The sequence below is a fragment of the Monodelphis domestica genome, chromosome 1 (assembly GCF_027887165.1).
Source record: "Monodelphis domestica isolate mMonDom1 chromosome 1, mMonDom1.pri, whole genome shotgun sequence".
Classification (NCBI taxonomy): domain Eukaryota; kingdom Metazoa; phylum Chordata; class Mammalia; order Didelphimorphia; family Didelphidae; genus Monodelphis; species Monodelphis domestica.
In genome coordinates, this window is record NC_077227.1 from 226,665,738 (window position 1) to 226,690,042 (window position 24,305).

Consider the following 24,305-nt stretch of genomic DNA (forward strand, 5'->3'; position numbering starts at 1 on the left):
GGCTAGCTGATGGCTGTCCTGGCTCCATCTTTAATCTTTCTCTATCATCTCTCTGACCTGTGTGGTATTAAATGTGGATCTCTGGACTGGTAAAAGCCTTTGGAAGGGTCCTTTGATCAGAGCTTAGCTGTGGCTCATGGAAAATTAATAAAGACTCATTCCTGCCACCTCATATCTCTATTTTGACTCCATCATCCCCCTTGTGGTATCTAAAACTTCTATCCTGTCTCTATCTTCCTACCTTAAAGCTTCTCTCCCCTCTGAGGAAGCTTAAGTAAAGGAAGAAGGGGATGGCAAAGGATGAGATGGATAGTCATAGAAACAATGAAAATAAACTTGGACAGACTTTGAGAGAGAGTGAAGGATAAGAAGGGTGTGTGATGGTCCATGCAGTCACAGCGTCAGACCTATCTGATCAACAACAAATACTACAGGGATGCTCCATAGATGATGAGACTGATGCATGCATTGCCAGAGCTAGCTGAGTGTTTTGGAGGTTGTGAAGAAAAAGTGTGGGAGAGAAGATAAGCTTGTTTATCAAACTGAAGCTCTATAGAGCTGTTGTTCTTCCCTCATTATTGTATGCCTGTGAAACCTGGACAGTCTGCCAGCACTATACCAGAAAAGCGAACCATTTCCATTTAAGCTGTTTTAGGAAGATTCTGAAGATATCTGATAAGACAAAGTAGTGGACACTGAGGTCTTTTCTCAAGCTGAATTGCCAATCAAGCTTTACATCAGAGAGTGCAACTCTGATGGCTGGGTATGCTGTTCAAATGCCAAACACGCTTGCCTAAAAGATAATTTTATAGAGAATTTACACAAAGTGCTCACAAGGAAGTCAGAAGACGTAATATAAGGACACTCTCAAGGCCTCTCTGAAGAACTTTGGGATCACTTGTGAGATATGGGAAAACTTGGAACAGGACTATCTTGATTGACATGCCCACACCAAAGAAGTTGCTGTGCTCTATGAGCAAAGCAGAATTGCAGTAGCTCAAAAGAAACAAAATAAACAAATTTAAAGATATCTCTATCCCAAATGTTCTTGTAGACTATTCGCGCTGGACTTCTGGTAGTCTTCTAAGTTTGTATTGATCTGATCAGCCATAATTAGACACACCTTACAATGATCATGATATTAAGACACCATTTTGGTCCCCTTCAAGTAGAAAAGATAACAACCAACCAATTATTGGATTCTTCCCTAATACCTAGATACATATGCAGTTCTTTATCCGGAATCATCGTCCCTCCAACATTTATTTAACTCTGTCATTTCCTTAAGCTAATACCTATAGTTCTCCTTTTGCAGCCAAATCCCAAGAAAAAGTCATCTTCATTCATTGTCTTCATTTCACCTTGCATTCTCACCTCTACTCCTTTCAATCTGGTTTCTGACCTCATCACAACTTAAATTGCTATCTCAAAGGTTACAAATTATCTTTTAATAGTTAAATCCAATGCCTTTATATCAGTTTTCTTGATCTTTCTTCACCTTTTAACATTGTTGACTGGCCCTTCCTTTTAGATACTCTCCTCCCTAGGCTTTTTGTGACATTGCTTTCTTCTGGTTTTCATTTTACCTGTTCTGTTATCCTTTGCTATATTATCATCCATCTACTGCCCATTGTGCATCAATGTTCCTTAAAGTTCTGTGCTGAGTCCTCTTCACTTCTCTCTCTTTACTCTTTCTCTGAGTGATCGTAGGTCTTATGGATTCAATTACTGTTTTATACAGAGTTCCCAAATCTACATACCTAGCTCTCATCCTTTCCAGAGTTCATATCACCAAATATTTGCTCTATGGCACTGCCTTTATGTCCCATTGGCAGCTCAAATATAATAAATCCAAAACAATTCATCTTTCTCCCTTAAACAAGCTCCTTGGGGGCGGCTGGGTGGTTCAGTGGATTGAGAGCCAGGCCTAGAGACAGGAAGTCCTAGGTTCAAATCTGGCCTTAGACCTTTCTCAGCTGTGTGACCCTGGGCAAATTACTTAACCCCCATTGCCTAGCCCTTACCACTCTTCTGCCTTGGAGCCAATACACAGTATTGACTCTTAAGACAGAAGGTAAGGGTTTAAAACAAAACAAAACAAGAACAACAACAACAAAAAAAAAACAAGCTCCTTCTTCAAACTTCTCCATTTCTGCTATTGGCATTGTCATCTGTTCACCCAGTTTTGTAACTTCTGTTATCTCCAAATTGTTAATCTCTCTGACTCCTATATATGATCATTTGCTAAGTCTTGACAATTCAGCTTCCAAAAGATGTCTCACATCAGTCCCTGCTTCTCTGTTTACCCAGCTACCACCCATATAAATTCTCCCTTGGAAAACTGTTTTATTCCCTTTCCCCAATTGATTGAAGGTACATTTTGGGAATAAAAAGGTTTACATAGAAGAAACGAACTGGCCAAAAGTACATCTTTTTTGGTGTGTTTTTATCTCACACAATGAAAGAATTGTGGCTTAAGGTAAGGTTAAAGCCACTATCCCATTAGCTTCCCTATACTTTAGGGCTCTAAAACAAGGAATTTTGACTGTTCAATATTCACTCAGGCTTTACCTCTAACTACTCTTCTACTGTAGCATGTTGTATTATAAGCTAGTATTTTTTTCATGACTGTATTCTTTTTGTGTAAATGAATTTCAATTTTGAAAATTTACACAAAATCTTTAAGTACTATTAAAATCATATTTTCTTCTGGTTCTACTGCCCACCAACCAACCCCTTCTAGTAGGCTCAATAAGCTTATAAATGTAAAGAGGAGCCTAGAAGACACATACAGATTATCCCCCAAATCAAAGGAGCCTATTTTGCAAACAATCACATCTTGAATATATACTAAATCAGGGGAAGTCATGTAGTTCTTGCTTTCAGGGCCGTTTAGTCCTAAGATATGTAAATTTCAGATAAATTCCATACATTTGAAGTAAGATCTGCAGAACACAAAATGCAACTAATAACTTTGGGATGATGCAGACATGTCAAAGTTTTACTGATAACTTTGAGATGATTTGGATATGTTAATGTACTAACCCCAAGATGGCAGAGATAAGTTTGTCCCCCACAAAACCTCTATAAAATGAGACCTGTTTGTTTTTACTCTACTCTCTGAATTTTTCCATCTCCATTTGGGTTCATGCTCAAGTGCTCCCAACTCTGATTCATGTTTACCTGCTTCTCTGTCTCTTTACTCTTCCTTCCCTTTTCACCCACTCACCTCTGCTTTCCTTCACCTCCCTATCCCTGACCTCACACCAGCTGCCTCTGCATCCCTCCTCTTTTATGTCACTAGTCTCTGTGTATTCTGACATTTGCCTCCAAATAACTTATTAAAAATGTGATTGTATCTTCACTTTCTGCTGCTATGAGTACCCAAAAGCCTAGGTGTGCCTACCCTGTTTCATAATTTCATAAATTAGCAATCCAAGCACCTACCATATGCAAATTATTGTGCATAGATGCTGATCATACTAAGATACATGCAACACATACCTTACTCTAAAGAAATTTACAAACTAATTTAGATCCATATGACTGATCCAAGAAATTCAAATAAAGTACAGAGTTCCAAGTAGAGTGCTATGATAAATTTTTTCTCCCTTGTGATACAAGACCCAGGGAAACAGACCCCACGAGTAGTATTGTAGGATCAAAGGGTATGCACAATTTTATAGTCCTTTGGGCATAGATCCAAATTGCCCTCTAGAATGGTTGGGTCAGTTCACAACTCTACCAACAATGCATTAGTGTCCCAATTTTGCCATATCCCTTCCATTATTTACCATTTTCCTCTACTGTCATATTGGCCTTAAATTCTTTTTAAAAAGAATTTTAAATTAGGGGACAGCTGGGTAGCTCAGTGGATTGAGAGCTAGCCCTAGAGACGGGAGGTCCTAGGTTAAAATCTGGCCTTAGACACTTCCCAGCTGTGTGACCCTGGGCAAGTCACTTGACCCCCATTGCCTAGCCCTTACCACTCTTTTGCCTTGGAGCCAATACATAGTATTGACTCCAAGATGGAAGGTAAGGGTTAAAAAAAAAAGAATTTTAAATTAAAAAATTTTAAGAATGTTTTTTTGTTTTTTCAAAATGTAAAAATAATCAACATCCATTTTTTATCATTTCTGAGTTCCAAATTCCCTCCCTCCCTTTCCTCTCCCTTCCTTGAGAAGGCAAACACTTTGATAGAGATTATATACAAGTAGTCATACAAAACATATATTCATATTAGTCATGTTGCAAAAGAGAACACAGACCCCCCCAAACAAAAAGTAGTAAAGAAGAAATATAAAGTAAAAAAAAAAGTATGCTTCAATCTGCATTCAGACACTATCATCTTTCTCTGGAGGTAGATGGTATTTTTCATCATGAGCCTCAGAACTGTCTCATATCATTGTGTTACTGAGAATAGCTAAGCCATTCACAGTTGATCATTATACAATATTGCTATTACTGTTCTGGTTCTGCTCACCTCACTTTACATCAGTTATCTATCTCATGTTTTTCTGAAATCATCCTGATCATTTCTTATAGCACTATAGTATTCCATTACAATCATATGCTTCAGTCATTCTCCAGTTGAAAGGGGCATCCCCTTAATTTCCAATTCTTTGCTACCACACAAAGAGATCCTACGTTTTCACACTTATAGAATCTTTTTTTTTTCTTTGATTGCTTTAGGATACAGATCTAGAGTAGTTGGCTGGTTATTGTCCTTCATTTCAACTTGAAGAGGACCAAAATGACATCATTGGTGATATCTTTTGAGAACAAATTAATCAAAGGCAGAGTTGCCTCACTTTCTTTTTAGTCATTTAAGTCCAGTGGCAAGTCAAATGTCAGGTCAACTGGTGATGCCCCCAGGGTGCAGTGGGATGACCATGGAATCTTCAGTGTCTGAGCAAGCTCTTAAGAGCTTCACAGTGCCTTGTTTCCACTGCCTTTATGGCTGTTGCAACAAATTGTCCTGATTTGCCCTTTGTGACCAGGGAAAATCTTCATATACCTGAGACACTGCTTACTCACTCATGTGACTGAGGCCTGTTACCCTGCCAAAATGGTTTACAGGCATGTGCCCGCTTGTGCATGCTACAGCTTTTGGTAATTATAGGTGAGAGTTGGGTAGAAGGTGGACAGTGAAGGAGGAACACTTGGCAATCCCCCAGGTTAGAGGTACTACATTTCCTGAATATTCTGTACACCCTAATACCTATATTTTAGAATTGGAGCCTTCTTTAAATCAAAGAAACTTGCTATGAAAAACCCTTCTCCCTACCATTTTGTGCTTCTAATCCTTACTGCATTGATTTTGTGTAAAACCTTAATATAACCAAAATTATCCATTTTATATCACATAATGCTATCTCATTTGGTCATATTCTTTCCTCATCTCTAGATCTGACAGGTAAACATTTGATACTTCCCTAATTTGCTTTTATGACCCTTTATTTCTAAATCATGAACTCATTTTAACCATATCTTGGTTTATAGTTTAAGATGTTGGTCTATACTTAAGTTTCTATGGGGTAGTTAGATGGCACAATGGATAATGCTAAGACTGGAGTCAGGAAGACATGGGTTCAAATCTAGCCTCAGACTCTGTGAGACCCTAGGCAAATCACTTAACCATGTTTGCTCACTTGTATTTTCTGTGAAATAAGTTGGGAGAATGGTAAACCACTGCAGTATCTTTGCCAAGAAAACCCCAAATAGTCACAGTCAGACTGAACATTCAATTTTTGCCAAACTGCTTTTTAGTTTTTCCCAGAAATTTGTCAGTGATTTTCCTAAACACTAAGTTACTATGGTCATTTATTACTGTGCATTACCTAATGTGTTCCATTGACCCACCACTCCATTTCTTAGTCTTAGGTTGTTTTAATGACCTATAATACAATTTTGAGATCTGGTACTGCTAGGTGACCTTTACATATTTTTTCACCAATTTCCTTATTCTTGGCCTTTTCTTCCAGATTTATTTTTTTTCTAGCTCTAATTTTTTGGTAGTTTGATATGGCACTGAATAAATGAATATAAGTAGTATTGCCATTATATTGGCTTGGCCTGCCCATGAGGAATGAATAGTTCTCCAATTATTTAGATCTTAGTGTGAAACTGGTTTTTTTGTATTCATATAATTCTTAGGTTTGTCTTGACAGGTGGACTCCTAAGTATTTTATATTGTCTACATTTATTTTAAATGGAATTTCTCTCTTCCTGTTGAACTTTGTTAGCAATAGAAATGCTAAAGACTTATATGGTTATTTTATATTCTGCAACTTTGCTTAAGTTGTTCATTTCAACTAGTTTTTTTAATTTGCTAAGCATACCATCATCTGCAGAGTGATAATTTTGTTTCCTCCTTGTTTATTCCAACACCTTCAATTTCCTTTTCTTCTTATTGGTATAGCTAGCATTTCTATTCCAATATTGAATAATGGTTGATAATGTGCATCCTTATACATCTTAAATTTTAAAACAAATTGCATGAAGCTTTGTAAATTTTTGCTCCAAAACTATGTCTTTTTTTGAGGTAGAAATCAAACTAAACTAGTTAGCAGATATAAATGAATCCATTTATACTTCTAATATGAGTAATTTTAAAAATAGTTTAAACTTCTTTAAGCTGAATAAAACCTTAGTATGATCAAACTTATTCATCAAATTTTAGACCAAAGCCTGATCATTCCTTTAAAGTTAATTTTAAAGGAATAGAAGTATTATGCTATATTGAGAATAAAATATGAAACATCCCTCTGAAAGGAGGAACCAACCAAAATATGAATAATTTGAAAAAATCCTTAGTAAAAATCATGGATAAGGCCTTGCAAATAACATTTCTGTGTCATTTCTGAGTAAATGGAACATGAGTCTGAAACCGTATGGCAATTCTTATTATTTTTCACTGCTATAAGCTTCCATAATTCTAAGAAAGGTATCTGTAAATACAAATCAACACCAAGGAAGAATGTCTGTTTCAATTTTATTTAACAAGAATTGAACAAAAATATCAATATTTATATAAAGCAAAGTGTTATAAACTAGTCAATATCCAATCTAATCATTTAAGTTTTGAAACTTTAAACCTACAATGGTTGTCAGCAACTACTAAACACTTTTACTTTGCATGAAAATTTTAATTTTTTTGTAAAGCTTTTGGAAAGGGACTGTTATAGCTGCTCTCCATCTTCAAATCTAGGAACGTCTGTAGCTCTCCATGTGGCTCAACACCCATGCACCTGGTATTAAGTGTGCAGAAAAAAGCACTGCCAAGGCAAAGACAGCCTCCTGAAAGAAAGTTTAAATATTAATAAACAAGCTGATTAACTCCACATTGACAGTTTCCCCCAAATCACCTTTCTACCACTAAAATTGTGTTTAATAATTGTTAAATTATTGCATTAATTTCAGTCATCTACTTAAGTGTTTACTTATATGCATAAAAGTACTATTAAAAAAGCTTCAATGACTTTTTCAGAAATATTTCCTGTTGGAAATCAAAGAAGAATGAAAAACCAAAATAAGCTAGTTTTCTCGAGTCAATTTCAAATTTTTAACACCTGATAGTTAAATTCCTAAAAGACATTCACAAGTTCATTGGAGTTGGATGGAACTTTAAGATCCAATTCGTTCGATTTTTCAGAGGTGGAAAATATTGCTGTGCCCAATGTTGGGCAGGTATTAAGAGGCTAAACTCCAGTAAGTCCATTCCATCAATATTCATTTCACCCCACTCTCTCAACCAACTCTGTCATTTCAGCCTGCTAGCAAGGGTTTTCATCAGAGAACAAGGCAGTAGGATGGTTGTTTTTGGCAGTGGCTACTAAGTAGGAGGAAAAAAAAAGGCAAGAGTAAATACTGATAAAGGGCAGAACAGACCGGGCTTTTAAGCGGAAGAATGCTCCTTTCGAGGTCTGAGGTGGAGTGCGGTAAGAGGCGCTGATGAGAGCCTAGCTGTCGGGCTTATTTTTCGGCTTCCTTCCTCCGCCCCTTCCCTCTCCAACCGCCCCTTCGAACGACTTTCCGTTCCAATAACCGTCTTTCCCGCTCCCTCTGGCCCCGCCCCAACGTCGCAGCCCCCTCCCCCAACGCTGAACTCTGCCATCGCGAAGTCAAGCCGACCCTCTCACGCAGAAAAAGTTCGTCTCTTTCCCTCTGAACACGGTCCATCCCCTCTCCATTTCCTCACAACGAAGTGGTGTCTCTCCCCTCCCCCTCCAGTTTCTTTCCTCCTTCCGCCACTTCTCACAAGTTTCCTAAATCCTTTCTCCTCACCTCGCCAAATCCCAAAAGAGTCTCTCTGCCTCACTATCTCCCTCCCCCCCCCCTCGCCTTGTCCCGAAGCTTTCTACATTCCCCCTTCTAAAGCGTCGATAATTTTATCTCCGGGCCTCTCGACGACACCTCGCCCATTCTCAGTCCCTAAACAGGCGACATAAAGGTCTTGTCACCGTCCGCTCCTGGAGGGTGGTGGCGGTTCTTTTTCTTTCCTTCTCTCTTCCCTCCCATGGTCCTACTTCCACCCTCTACTGGAATCTGCCCTGTACCCCTCTACCTCAGTTAACGGCCCCTCAATAAGCGTCTGGTCTCTACGCGCCAACCCCGTCCCCTACAACCGCCCGTCTCCACCCGCCTCGCCCTCCTCCGATGGGCAGAGCCCTCACCGGGGTGGACACCGGCTCCACGGGTCTGGTCCGGGCTTCAGTGATTTCGGTGTATTCGACGAACTCGGAATGTTCCAAACGACGGCCGGAGCCCTTCCCGGGAAGGTTGCCCTGAGTCCAGCTGTTGCGGAACAGGGCGGAGAGGTGTCTCCAGGACATGGTCCCTGGTGGTGTCCGTGCCGCTGCTGTCGGCAGGGCTACGGGAACTGTCTACGCTGCGAACGTCGGGAGGCGATGGAGGCTGTGGTGAGGCCGTGGGGTGGACAGGGCGCGCCTCGTCTTCGTCCGCTTCCCCCTCCCCCCTCCCGAGGCCTTCAGGGGCCCGAGCCAGCACCCCCCCAGGCAGAGGGGCGGGGAAGAGGCGGCGCGCGGGCCAAGTGCCCCTGGACCTCGCGGGAGCCAGCCCCATGCCAGCCTTTAGCCCGAGGCTGAACCGATCTGAATCCAGGCTGCTCTAACGGCTGTGGCACGTGACCAACCTTCTAGTTACCCCGCCCCGCCCTCCACTTCCCCCTCCCCCTCCCCCTTCCGCTCCCTTCCACTCCCACTCCCCTTCCCCCTCTCCCAACCCCTCCCCCTGTCCCCACCTCCTAGCAACCAGGATCTCCTGGTGCCCCCAAGCTGCCTGGTGGCCCCTCTTGCCAGGCCTTGATGCCATCTAATTAGTGGTTTTTGGCAGCCCAGCTCTTCTATGTGGAGCCTGCTGTCCATTAAAATTTCCAAATCACCCCTCTCCCCCTCCAAAAAACCCTATAGCTCTCCCACTCTATACTTACACAATTTTTTTTTAAACCTATGAGGTAACCTGGTTGGAGGATAGAGAGGGGGTCTTGGAGGCAGGAAAGTCTTCTTTTGAGGGCTGACTAGGTGGCAGCCTCTTGCTGAGGCTGCCCTGGGCCTGCTCAATGGGAGTTCAGTATCTGGAGTGGAAAGAGAAAGACAAGTTAAGCATGCATCTCGTGAGGCTATGTGTTCTCCAAAAACCCTCTGGTCAAGCAATGTGCTTGTTTCAAACATGTTGACAAGTGTATCATTCCTGGAAAGTTCTAACCATGACCCCCTGCTTCTGTTAACCTGTACCCCTGAGTATGTTTCAGTGTGCTACAGGTGTCAAATTGTGGTTATGCTATTTGCCAATAGCTTTGGGTCCAAAACTTCTATGCCAAACTCTAGGTGTTAAAACTGTGGTTCCTTTTTCTGATTGTGTAAAACTTTAGCCTGTAAGTTTTGGCTTCCCAGTTTCTGTGGGGCAGACAGGGAAAGGAGGTGGAGAAGTGTAGTTAAAGCTAATAAAAGGCTAGGTTCAACCAGAAGAGGATACATTTACCTTATGTTTAGGGGCAGTGCCCTCTTTGATGAAAGAGAAATGAACCCTGTCTTTTCTGCTCCTAACTTCTGACTCCGAACTTTCACTGTGAAAAGTGGACCTCCATGAGGGATAGTCTCCACCCCTGTTCCACACAACTTCTTACTCTTATTTGAACTCCTCTATCACCATAATATAATTGTACCAGGCTTATGATTTATTTCCTCCTTCCGCCCATGTGGTCATGCCCATGACAATATTGCTTCTTCCCTATTCATGGATCTCTTCCACTTTTTTCTGTTCCCTGCTGCTTTTTTTTTTTTTCAGAACCATTTTCTAGGCAAGAGTCCCAACCCACCAGGACTCATTACCTATAATTTCAACTTTTTATCCTTACCTTGGGGTCTAGAGATATAGTCCGTTTATAAAATTAACTCTTAAGTCACGAGTCCCTTAGTAGCTCTTAACAATTAAGTTTTTAAAAAAAATTTATTTGGTCAATTTCAAACATTATTCCTTGGTTACAAAAATCATATTCTATCTCCCCTCCCCCTTCCCATTGCTGATGCACAATTTCACTGGGTATTACATGTGTCTTTGATCAGAACCTATTTCCATGCTGTTGATGTTTGCATTAGGATGTTCCTTTAGTGCAGAGGTTCTCAACCTTTCTAATGCCGTGACCCTGTAATACAGTTCCTCATGTTGCAGTGACCCCAAACCAAAAAATTATTTTGGTGGCTACTTCAAAACTGTAATTTTGCTACAGTTATGATTCAGAATGTAAATACCTGATATGCATTATGTATTCTCATTGCTACAAATCAAGAGGTTGAGAACCTCTACTTTGGTGTCTTTATCCCCAACCATATCCCCATGACCCATGTAATCAAGCAGTTGTTTTTCTTCTGGGTTTTTACTCCCACAGTTTTTTCTCTGGATGTGGATAGTGTTCTTTTTCATAAGTCCCTCAGAACTGTCCTGGATCATTGCATTGCTGCCAGTAGAGAAGTCCACTACATTTGATTGTACCACACTCTGTGTACGATGTTCTCCTGGTTATGTTCCTCTCACTCGGCATCATTTCGTGGAGTTCTTTACAATTCACATGGAATTCCTCCACTTTATTATTCCTTTTAGCACAGTAGTATTTAATCACCAATAGATACCACAATTTGTTCAGCCATTCCTCAACTGAAGGGCATCCCCTCATTTTCCAATTTTTTGCCACCACAAAGAGCGCAGCTATGAATATTCTTGTACAAGTCTTTTTCCTTATAATCTCTTTGGGATACAAACCCTGTAGTGCTATGGCTGGATCAAAGGGCAGACAGTCTTTTAGCGTCCTTTGGGCATAGTTCCAAATTGCCCTCCAGAATGGTTGGATCAATTCACAACTCCACCAGCAATGAATTAATGTCCCGACTCTGCCACATCCCCTCCAGCATTCATTACTTTCCTTTGCTGTCATGTTAGCCAATCTGCTAGGTGTGAGGTGATACCTCAGAATTGTTTTGATTTGCATCTCTCTGATTATTAGAGATTTAGAACACTTTTTCATGTGCTTATTAATAGTTTTGATTTCTTCAACTGAAAATTGCCTATTCATCTCCCTCGCCCATTTATTAATTAAAGAATTGCTTAATTTTTTTTGTACAATTGATTTAGCTCTTTATAAATTTGAGTAATTAGACCTTTGTCAGAGGTTTTTGTTATGAAGATTGTTTCCCAATTTGTTACTTCCCTTCTAATTTTGGTTACATTGGTTTTGTTTGTAAAAAAGCTTTTTAATTTGATGTAATCAAAATTATTTATTTTACATTTTGTGACTTTTTCTAATTCTTGCTTGGTTTTAAAGTCTTTCCTTTCCCAGAAAGCTCTGACATGTATACTATTCTGTGTTCACCTAATTTACTTATAGTTTCCTTCTTTATATTCAAGTCATTCACCCATTCTGAGTTTATCTTGGTGTAGGGTGTGAGGTGTTGATCCAAACCTAATCTCTCCCAAACTGTCTTCCAATTTTCCCAGGAATTTTTATCAAATAGTGGATTTTGGACTCAAAAGCTGGGATCTTTGGGTTTGCCATAGACTGTCTTGCTGAGGTCACTTACCCCAAGTCTATTCCACTGATTCTCCTTTCTGTCTCTTAGCCAGTACCATATTGTTTTGATGACCACTGCTTTATAGTATATTTTGAGATTTGGGACTGCAAGGCCATCTTCCTTTGCATTTTTTTCATGATTTCCCTGGATATCTTTTGTTCTTCCAAATGAATTTTGTTATTTTTTTCCTAATTCAGTAAAAAAGTTTTTTGGTAGTTCAATGGGTATGGCACCAAATAAGTAAATAAGTTGGTAATAGGATGGTCATTTTTATTATGTTAGCTTGTCCTACCCATGAGCAGTTAATGCTTTTCCAATTGTTTAGATCTAGTTTTAATTGTGTGGAAAGTGTTTTGTAGTTGTGTTCATATAGTTTCTGTGTTTGTCTTGGCAGATAGATTCCTAAGTATTTTATATTGTCTAGGGTGATTTTAAAGGGAATTTCTCTTTCTAATTCTTGATGCTGAAATGGGTTGGAGATATATAGAAATGCTGATGACTTATGCGAGTTTATTTTGTATCCTGCAACTTTGCTAAAGTTGTTGATTATTTCGACTAGCTTTTTGGTTGATTCTTTAGGATTCTTTAAGTAAATAATCATATCATCTGCAAAGAGTGACAGCTTGGTCTCCTCATTGCCAATTTTAATACCTTCAATTTCTTTTTCATCTCTAATTGCTACTGCTACTGTTTCTAGTACAATGTTAAATAATAGAAGTGACAACGGGCATCCTTGTTTTACTCCTGATCTTATTGGAAAGGCTTCCAGTTTATCCCCATTGCAGATGATGTTTGCTGATGGTTTTAGATAAATACTGTTTATCATTTTTAGGAAAGGCCCTTCTATTCCTATAGTTTCTAGTGTTTTCAATAGGAATGGGTGTTGTATTCTGTCAAAGGCTTTTTTTGCATCTATTGAAATAATCATGTGATTTTTGTCAGTTTGCTTGTTAATATGGTCAACTATGTGGATGGTTTACCTAATATTGAACCATCCTTGCATTCCTGGTATGAATCCTGCCTGGTCATAGTGGATAACCCTTGTGATGACTTGCTGGAGTCTTTTTGCAAGTAATCCTATTTAAGATTTTTGCATCTATGTTCATTAAGGAGATTGGTCTGTAGTTTTCTTTCTGTTTTTGATCTGCCTGGCTTTGGAATCAGTACCATATTTGTATCATAAAAGGAATTTGGTAGAACTCCTTCTTTGCTTATTATGTCAAATAGTTTGTATAGTATTGGGATTAGTTGTTCTTTGAATGTTTGATAGAATTCACTTGTGAATCCATTAGGCCCTGGGGATTTTTTCGTAGGGTGTTCTTTGATGACTTATTCAATTTCTTTTTCAGATATGGGATTATTAAAGAATTCTATTTCTTCTGTTAATCTAGGCAATTTATATTTTTGTAAATATTCATCCATATCACCTAGATTTCCATATTTATTGCCATATAATTGGGCAAAATAGTTTTTAATGATTGCCTTGATTTCCACTTCATTGGAGGTGAGGTCTCCCTTTTCATCTTGGATACTGTTAATTTGGTTTTCTTCTTTCCTTTTTTTAATTAGACTGACAAGTACATTGTCTATTTTATTTGTTTTTTTTTTTATTTTTCAAAATACCAGTTTCTAGTCTTATTTATGAGTTCAATAGTTCTTTCACTTTTGATTTTATTAATTTCTCCCTTAATTTTTAGGATCTCTAATTTAGTTGTCTTCTGGGGTTTTTTAATTTGTTTGTTTTCAAGTTTTTTGATTTGCATGTCCAATTCATTGACCTCTGTCCTCCCTAATTTGTTAATATATGAACTCAAGGATATAAAATTTCCCCTGAGTGCTGCTTTGGCTGCATCGCATAGATTTTGAAAAGATGTCTCATCATTGTCATTTTCTTCAATGAAATGATTAATTATTTCTATGATTTGTTCTCTTATTAACTGATTTTGGAGAATCCTATTATTTAATTTCCAATTCATTTTTGATTTGGCTCTCCATGTACCCTTACTGATCATTATTTTTATTGGATTATGATCTGAAAAGTTAACAATTAAGTTTTAAACAAAATAGAGATAAAGTAAAAAAGAGGGAAATGTAGGAAGGGGTCTGAAAATATTAACCAGGTAAAATACACTAAGTCGAATCTGGAAGCTGAAATTTGAAGCCCACCAAGCCACCAAAGTCAGCAAAAACTCTTGAGCGCACAACAGGCACCTGAGCTTCCGTTCTTGACCATGTTCTACTGAAACACTAATGGGGAGAGAGCATTCTGCTTCTTGCACTGTCCTGCATCACACCTTTTTCTTTCTGTCCCCCTCCGTCACACAATGTAAGCACGCAAAATGGGACGTGGAGTGGGACAAGCTTTGCGAAGATGAGCTTGGGGAATGGATTCTATCTACACAGGTGGGAAGGGGCCATCTTAGGGAGAACTTTAAACAATAGAGGATTTTATATTTGATTCTGGAGGCAATGTGAAACCACTGGTATTTATTGAATTGGGTGGACTGCCATGGTCAGATCTTTCCTTTAGGAAGATCAATTTGAAAACTGAAAGGAAAATGATGGTTTGGAGTGGAAAGAGATTTGAGGCAAAGAGACCAAGCAGAAGGCTATTGCAAAAGTCACCTTCTCTGGTGCTTTTAGTTGGCTCATTTTTTTTAGGGGATTGGATTAAATGACCTATGAGGATTTTTCTAGCCAATATAGTTCTATAATTCTTTGCTCTAATTGACAAATTATAGAGATGTATTATAATTTTTAATTAGTGAATTAAATAAAAATTTCCATAGTCTATTAATGTAATAGTTCTTTTCTTAAACCAGGGAAGGACAACACTTTATCTTTTTATAGCTATGCAGGTGATTTCAAACAGTTTTTTTGGGAGCTACAGATTTTCTTTTTTTAAAAATAATATTTTTTACTTGTAAAAACAGTTTTTAACATTCATTTAATGAATTCCAAATTTTTTCCCTCCTTCTTTCCTTTATTCCCTCATTAAGAAAGCAAGATTACACATGTGCAATCATGCAAAGCATATTTCCATATTGGTCATGTGGTTCTCAGTTTTCTTTAGTCTCTCAAAATATTAATTCTGATAGGGGTATTAACTTAGTCAAAAGTATTTGTGTGTGTGTGTGTGTGTGTGTGTGTGTGTGTGTGTGTGTGTGTGTTTTACTAAGACCAATGGTAGGATACAGAAAAATTAGAATCTGATGGCTGAATAAAACCTTAGTAATTATTACTCGAGTGCTTTAAAAAAACCCTTATCTTCTGTTTTAGAAGGAATAAAAGCAGAAGAGTGGTAAGAGCTAGGCATTTGGGGTTAAATGATTTGCCCAGGGTCTCACAGATAGGAAGTGTCGGAGGTGAGTTTTGAATCTAGGACCTCCCATCTCTAGGCCTGGTTTGCTATTCACTGAGCCATCTAACTGCTCCACTAATGCTCTTTATTTTAAAGAGGATGAAACTGAGGTCCAGAGACCTTAAATTATGTCCTTGGCTACATGATAAATTAGTAGATGAGTTGGGGATAAACCTACTGCTTTTTTTCCATTATATTATTATGTCATGTAATCACAACCATTCAGGCATCTCTAATAAAGACACGAGGCAAAAATAATGTATACTCTTCTAAAACAAAAATGTAACTTACCCCAGACCTTTCTTCTTTTAATTTAGTTATTTTTGGGGGTCAGTAGAGATTCCCGTTGATTTAAACACATAGCCTGTAGCACAACATTTATTACAGAAATATTCCTTCAAGTGATGAGGAAATACATGTTTAAAAAAGAAATAATATATTTCCAACAATAATACAGTGTTTCATGGTTTACAAAATACTTTATGCACACCTCACAGCTATCATATGATCTATAGGCATTACAGGAGAAAACAGATCTTGAGAGATGGTATCATGCTCACTATCACAAAGCAAATAACAGAGAACTGGGATTTAGCCCAGATCTTCTGGCTCAAAACTCAGGGCTTTTGGTATAATACCACAGCTACATCTTTGTTTATATTCCATGGTCTAGCATAACACCTTGAGTGTAGTAGGCAGCCAATAAAGTTTAATGAGTTGAGATGCAAATATGTCGAGTTATTTAAGTTCAACTAGGTTCTTACTGAACAGAAATACCTTCATTTATGTCTTATGAATGCTCATCTCACTTCATGGTATGGCTATTCTGAACTCTGCTTCTTTGATTCAGTCTGTGAAGATGATGGGATCCTTTTTTTTTTTTTTTGTCAAGACCAAGCACTCCATAAATACTCTTGAAGCCATCTATCAATTCTTCTCATTTTCATACATCTCAATTTCTCTGCCAAATTAATCTCTTTTGTCTAAAAATAGCCCAGTCCTTCCCCAACCTTTAGGAACAAAACAATGCACCTTACAGTTGTAATTCACATCCACATTCCATGATGAATTTACTGGAGTCTAACCTCTGACCCCCACTATCCATCATATCAAAGGGAAATTGCAAAGTGAAATAGCCATAACTATGACTAGAAAATGTGCTAGAAAAAGATATATGTGTCTGTGTGGTCTTAAATCTCCTTTGGATGGCTCTTTGATTTAGTTAACTTCTAGAAAGAGCTAGTTCTTATCAATAAGTACATAAAATTTATCAATCAATCAAATATTAAGCAACAACCTGGATTATGTGCCAAGCACTAGTAAGATCAAGTTCTGGAGATACAAAAAGTGGCAAAAGATAGTCCCTACCTTCAAGGAGTTTACAGTCTAATGGAGAAGTCAACATGCAAGCAAATGTCTGCCAAGCAAACTATATGCAGGGTAAATAGGAAATAATTAAAAGAGAAAAAGAACTGGAATTAAGAGGGATTAGAGAAGGCTTCCTGTAGAAGTGGGATTTTTAATTGAGACAAAGGAAGCCAGAAAAGTCTGAAGAATGAGGCTATTAGTACATACCAGTGAGTATTATTACCTGTTTCTTCATGAATAGAGGAAATACTTGTTTTAGCACTTCAATTTTCACATATTTTCCCAATTTATTGTAATAAAACTCATCTTTTTCAAAATTAACTGCAAATATCCAAATGATTCACAGAAGATCCCTGTGTCCCTCCAATTTGATTGTTTATGAGGGATGCATCTACAGCACTGATGACTAATTTTAACCTTCTAATTACAAAAAAGCGTTTTGTAATTAAATTAAACCCTAGTTTCATCCCATTATAATTTGTAATCCATAAAATATTTTAATGACTATTCCTGAAAAGAATTAAAATGTTTTTCATCATCCTAAGAACAAAAAGGAAAAAAAAATTTCAAAAGTAGGATTCAGATATTTTTAAATTCTATTATGTGTGAAGAGATTAATGCTAATTCACATAAATATACCGATTGATACATTTAATAGCCCTCTTATGTTGCTACAAAATTGTGAACTAGATTCCTAGCTGGACAGGCTAAAAAGATGTCAGTGGGACTTTGTAATATGAAGTTTACAATTACTAATTCAAATTGTTTGTTCTCCCCCACCCCTGACTTCTTTTGCTCTAGTCCATTTGCATTTTTTAGTAAGAATTTTTTTACATTTCTTGGAAATAGCTTTTTACTCACTTTTTTCTCAGAGAATTAGAAGCAGCTGTGATCTCTAACATTTCTCTTAAGCTTTGTGAAAGAGTGCAAAATAGAGCAATGGAAGAGGTTTTTTAGGAAGAAGTTTTAGGATAAGGTTTCTTAGCCATTTTTGTATCATGAGCCTTTTTGGCAATCTGATGAACCCCTTCTCAGAGTAATATTTTTAAAAGCACAATATAAATGTATATGACTTTATCCATTTATTTTTACTCTATTTATGTCTCTCATTTTATTTTATTTTATTTTTTATGTGAATTAATTTATTTAGTCAATTTAGAACATTATTCCTTGGTTACAATAATTACATTATTTCCGATTATTTCCCTCCAACCACCGATGCGCAATTTCATTGGGTATTACTTGTGTCCTTGATCAGAAACTATTTCCATGTTGTTGGTGTTTGCATTAGGATGTTCATTTAGAGTCTACATCACTAGCTATATCCCCTCGACCCATGTAACCAAACAGTTGTTTTTCTTCTGTGTTTCTGCTCCCACACTGTTTCCTCTGAATATGGATAGTGTTCTTTCTCATAGATCCTTCCAAGTTATTCAGGATCACTGCATTGCCACTAATGGAGAAGTTCATTACATTAGATTGTACTACAGTATATCGGTCTCTGTGTACAATGTTCTCCTGGTTCTGCTCCTCTCACTCTGCATCACTTCCTGGAGGTTGTTCCAGTTCCCATGGAATTTCTCCACTTTATTATTCCTTTTTGTGTCTCTCATTTTAAAATGTTTCTTGTAAGCAACATATTATGGGGTTTTGGTTTTTGATCCATTCTATCCATTTCTGTTTTATGTGTGAGTTCATCTCATTTACATTCAAAGTCATAATTACTAGCTGTCTTTTTATTCATTCTATTTTTCCTTCTTTGCTTCTCTTTTTATCTTATTCCTGATAAATAGAAAGAAGTAAGACATAGTTTTACATATACATAAATCTTTTTGTCAAATGATGCCTTCTCTAATGGGGGTAAAGGAGGGAGGGAGTTAACTGGGTTTATAAAGGAAACTAATTTGTATTAAACTGTGGCTTTCAAAATTAAAAAAAGTTTTTGCATTCTAGGTTAGGAAACCTTGGTTTAGAGTTAGAAGACTTGAATTCAAATACAGAGTTCAAATCTGGCCTCAGACATTTATTAGCCATATAAGACCCGGCAAGTCACTTAACTCTGTTTGCCTTACTTTCATCTTTTAAATGAGCTAGAGAAGAAAATGACAAACTAGTATCTTTGCCAAGAAAACTTCAAATGGGACCATGAAGAATTGGACATAACTTAAAATGACTAAACAGCAAATTAAAATTAAAAATTTTTAAATTTTAAAAAAATTAAAAAAGAAACTTTAAAATTTATGTGTGACCTTGGGCAAATCACTTAATCTTTCTGGGCTTCATCTTCCTCATCTGTAAAGTGAGGGGGTTGTACTCAAGGCCTTTTACATCTCTAAATATAGCTTCCCATAATCCAAATTGATCAAATGCTCCTTTATAGATAGATGATTCACACATGATACTATACCCACATATAACATGTGAATATAGATTTAACACTGAAACATGAAATGTTGTTACAACACAGGAAAAATCCTTCTGACATTTTACAATTCAAGAACCAATCCCACACCCTCAACTCTAAGTACACACCCCACCCACACTTCCAACCCTACACAATCAACTCTAAGTTCACACCCTACCCGTACTTCTGATCTTAATCCCTCTACTTCACACCTTACTGATTCCTCCAATCCAAATACCTCTGTATCCTTTCACACTTCTTCCTTGGCTCCTCCTTCTCACCCTACACAATCCACTTTAAGTTCATATTCCAACCTAAATTCACACCCTACCTCTGATTTTTCTGGCACTATGGGACAACAACAAACCCTCTCCTTTAATGTGCTCAACTCTTCTATTTCTCATACTTACCTGACTGAGAATGGAGCAAGAAGCCTAGAAACAGGAGTACCAAATAATTCAGATAGCTTATTTCCTTTAAGGGAAGTACCCACTTTTAATAAAGATGGAAACTTGGTATCTGTAAGACATCATACACCTTTTAGCCCTGAGGATTTAAAAAAAATTGAAGGAAGATATGCCATCATTTGAGGACGAACCAATATTAATTATAAAAAAAAATTAGAGAACATATTCAGAACTTTTGACCCCACTTGGTTGGATGTTGAGAATTTATTAGAAGCATTATTAACAAAGAGAGAAAAAAATAATATCGTCTCTCTGGCTAATCAAAAACGAGGTAAAAAAGGAAGTTATTGACCAACTGAAGATCCACATTGGAACCCAAATGTTGAATTAGATCACACAAAACTAAACCAGGCCAGAGCAGCATTATTGACAGCCATGAGAGCTTGCTCTGATAGACCTGAAAAATGGTCAAAATTTGAAAGAACCCGACAAGATATTGATGAAACACCCTCCTAGTTTATGGACAGACTTATTGACGTAGGGAATACATATATGGACCTTGATTTATCCAGAGAAAGAGACATTAGACAAATACGTAGGCAATTTGTTAAGAATTGTTGTTCAATGGTAAAAGACTACTTTAGAACTAGCTGTCCTAATTGGGACTCTATGGACCTTGAAGAATTGAGGAGAGTAGCAACCTATGTTTATAAAGGTCATGTAAAAAGACCTGAGGAAGATGATACATCAGTGGAAGATTTAAAGAAAGAAATTGAAATGTTAAAGAGAGAATTGAAAAATAAGGGAGAGACTATAGCCCCTTTGCAGGAATTCACAAATAAATCAGTAACCTGCCACTTCTGTGAGAAGAAGGACCACAAAATGATGGAATGTAGAACCTTTCTTAAGATGATTGGAAGGAATACGCAGTTTAATAATAGCTTTAGAAATAATAACTATAGAAATGATGATAATGGTCATAGAAACCAGAATTTTAGAAATTTTAGAAATTATAATAATGATTATGGAAATAACTATAATGAATATAGAAATAAGAACTTTAGAAACCAGAATTATAGAAATAGGAATTGGGAAAATAATGACAATGCTCAAAATGAAGAAAATTATAATGATAATGACCAACAACAATATATGAGAAATGGCGCTCATCCAAAAAATACTCAGGGTGCTAATGACCCTCAGAGAGGTGCCCTTCAGGAGGGTGCCCAAGGAACTTCCCAAATATAATGAAGGTGATTCTTCTTAGACTCTATTGATTTTGTTGATATTAATTAACCTTTTTCAGTTTTGTCTCCACTCCAAATAGTAGAAAAGGATGAACAAAGAACTTAAAACTATGATTGGAAAATAATGCACTGAGACCCATTTAAAATGGCCTGAAATCCTACCTCTGGTCCTATTTTATCTTAGAAGCAGGCCTAGAGGAGACTTACATATCTCACCATTTGAGATGCTTTTTGGACATCTGCCTATACAGGCTAAACCTTTTTCCCCTGCATATACATCACTATTAGGGGGAGATACTACTATTGCTTCCTATATACAGGAATTACAGCATAAACTACATGAACTTCATGAATCCGGAGCTGCAGTACAAGTTGGACCACTAGATTTTTCTCTTCATGACCTGAACCCAGGAGACAAAGTTTATATTAAGAATTTCAAGCGAACTGGAGCAACCCAACCTTCATGGGAAGGACCGTTCCAAATATTGTTAACTACTCCAACATCTATAAAGGTTGGAGAAAAGGACTCTTGGATTCATTGCTCACATGTGAAGAAAGCATCTTCTGTTGATACTGATTGACTGAACCCTATCATATGAATTGGAGATAATAATCCATAGACAAATGGATGCTGTTTTTTGAGAACACATTGAATTACTGATTTATGCCTCATTTTATTATTGCTTTTCTTTATTTTTGATTAGAATATTTGATTTTTTTCTCTCATTTCTTGTACTAAAGGTACACATAAATAATATTTTTTCCTGCAGTAATATGAGTTTAATATAAATACTTGCTATAACATCAATGCATACCCAAAAGCTTTAAACTATGGGAACCTGCCATTTATTGATAAAATATTATAGGACTATGATTAATGTTAATGTATGATTCCATAAAAAGGGATAAAAACAAGGAGCACAGACTTAATCTGAATAGTGCCAAAAAGAGCACACAAGAAATACTAATGTGAGACTCGAGGTTGCGATGCTTGACATACTTTAAGTTGTAGGACTTCCTTGTATCTACACTCTTTGCAAAGTACACATACAAGTACAAAGTTTGAGTATTATACTGGCTCCCTATATCCCTGAGAATGACAAAAAGGTCAGACGAGGGAATAACATTTCCCCATCAAAATAGAATTCTAATTTTTTTCTTCTTATATTATGGCAACTTCCTGTAGTCTTGGCTACAAATGGCTAAATGAAATATTACTGCATTCTGTCCTACAGAGTTGTGGGATATAAATTACTTTAAATTGGACCTATACAAGGACCTATTTTGAATTTTTCCTTATGTTTTTGATTGCTTTTCTCTTCTTTTGATAATTGACTCATACATCCCCATAATTCAGCATTGCATCCTGAGCTGAACTGGATGTTTTTTAACACTTACTTCAGGGGGGGTTGTATTTTAATTTAAAATCCAGGAATTTTTGATTTTTGTTTGAGATTGTATTTTTATAAAAATCTAAGATTTGGATTTTGTTCAAGAAAAGATCTTTAAGAAAGAAGCTTGATAACCCCTGAATCCAAAGAATGAACTATTGCAGAAAATACAGAAAACCCACACTACATCAAGAAGATCAAGAATGAACTTGGATATGGTTGATTGAACTGAACTTTGATTGAACATTTATTATAAATGTATACATTTATGACAAAAGGGACTGCCCCTAATTTCTGTCAATGCGCCCAGCAAAACATTGGTTTTGCTTTCTTTTCTTTTCTATTTCCTCCCTCACTATTCTAATTTCTCTTAGAAAATTGAATATTGTGTATATCTATAGTTAGAAGTGCATTTAGGATTACAAATTGATTATGTTAAATGATCAATGGGGAGATTAGTCTCCCAATGATCATCAGGGGGGATTGTGAATCTTGAAATTTCTCAGACTTGTGAATGTTAAAAAATTCCCCATTTGGGAATTTTTTATTGGAACAATTCCCTACTGGGACCATTCCGTATTTGGAAAGTGAGAACTCTACTTAGATCAGAAATGGGAAGACCTCTACTCCACCTGTACTTAAGACTGCTTTAGGGGAGAAAACTCCTTGCTGAACAATGAAAAGTACTTAAACCCATACTTAAGCCATGCCTATTTTTAAGACTAATACAAAAGGTTGCTAAGTACCCATAAAGGTCAAGCAACTTGTGAATTTACAAGGAACAAAGAACTGAGAAACTTACTCAGAGCTTTCCTGGTGTGAATTACTCAAAAGTTCACACCTTCTTAGGTGTGAACTAAGAATGGTCTGTCCTTTGAAAAACATCTACTGTGATTGGTAGATGCAAGAATTTAGGGGAGGTGACAAAGGAGAAAATGCCCTTTAAAAGGAGACGAAAAGCTCTCTCTGGAGACAGTCAGCTGGGAAAGGCTGCCTTGAAGGGTCTCTCTTGAGACTTTCTCAGAGACATTTCAGATAGAGAATTGAGCTGGTGAAGGCAGCTGAGATGGAGCTGGCCTGGTGTCACTAGAATCCTTGCTTGGACAGATCTTGTGGTGAGTGATTAAGGACTGACTGATTTTTCTCTTAGGGCTTAGGCCTGGGTTGGCCAGGGCTGGCTTATCCCTTTCTCATTATTCCCTCTTTTTCTCTCTTTTTCTCTCTCTTTAATTCCTCATTGTATTATTAATTAAATTCTCTATAAAACCCAGTTGACTTGGGTATATTCATAATTGGGAATATTTCCCTGGTGACCACCTTATATTTGATTTTAAAATAAGACACTGTAATGAAACATATTTTCTGCGGTCATGATTTACTCACCCACTCTTATATCTACTACAATTTATATCTTCCACTATTTTAATCACTACAGTTTATGACACCCAACCATTTTAACTCTTACAGTTTACAGCTCCCACTCTTTTAAATGCCACACCTCCCTAGATCCATCCTAAATAGCATTGCTTTCCGTATTTTATTGCCAGCTTACAAATTTGGCTATCTTTAGGATCAGTAAATTGGAAAGTCAAAATTTGGCTTTTTAGCTTCTTCTCAGCTCTAGCATGAGCTTCTATTAGTGCCTCTTGGAAGAGGGCACTGTTAGTTTCATGTGCTTCCTTCAGCATCCTAACTTCCAAGTCCTTTGTGGCCAAGTTGAGCTACTAATGACTGAATGAAAAAAATATTAAGTGATTACTATTTGCTAAGCAAGCACTGTGCCAAGCACTTGGGATACAAATAGAAAACTGACTGTTCTTGCTCTCAGGGAATTCATACTTCAATAGGAGGAGACAAACACCTAAAAGAGGATTCAGTTGTATGATAGATGGAAAGTTCTAGAATTCCCAAGATTCATTAGTGCAACTGATGGCAAGGCCCTAGGATCCTTAGGGTATGGTTACAGATCAAGTAATATTTCCTTGATATCAGCAGGGAATAACAGATTATAAGGCCCAAAGGGCCTTAGAAGATGGTGGCA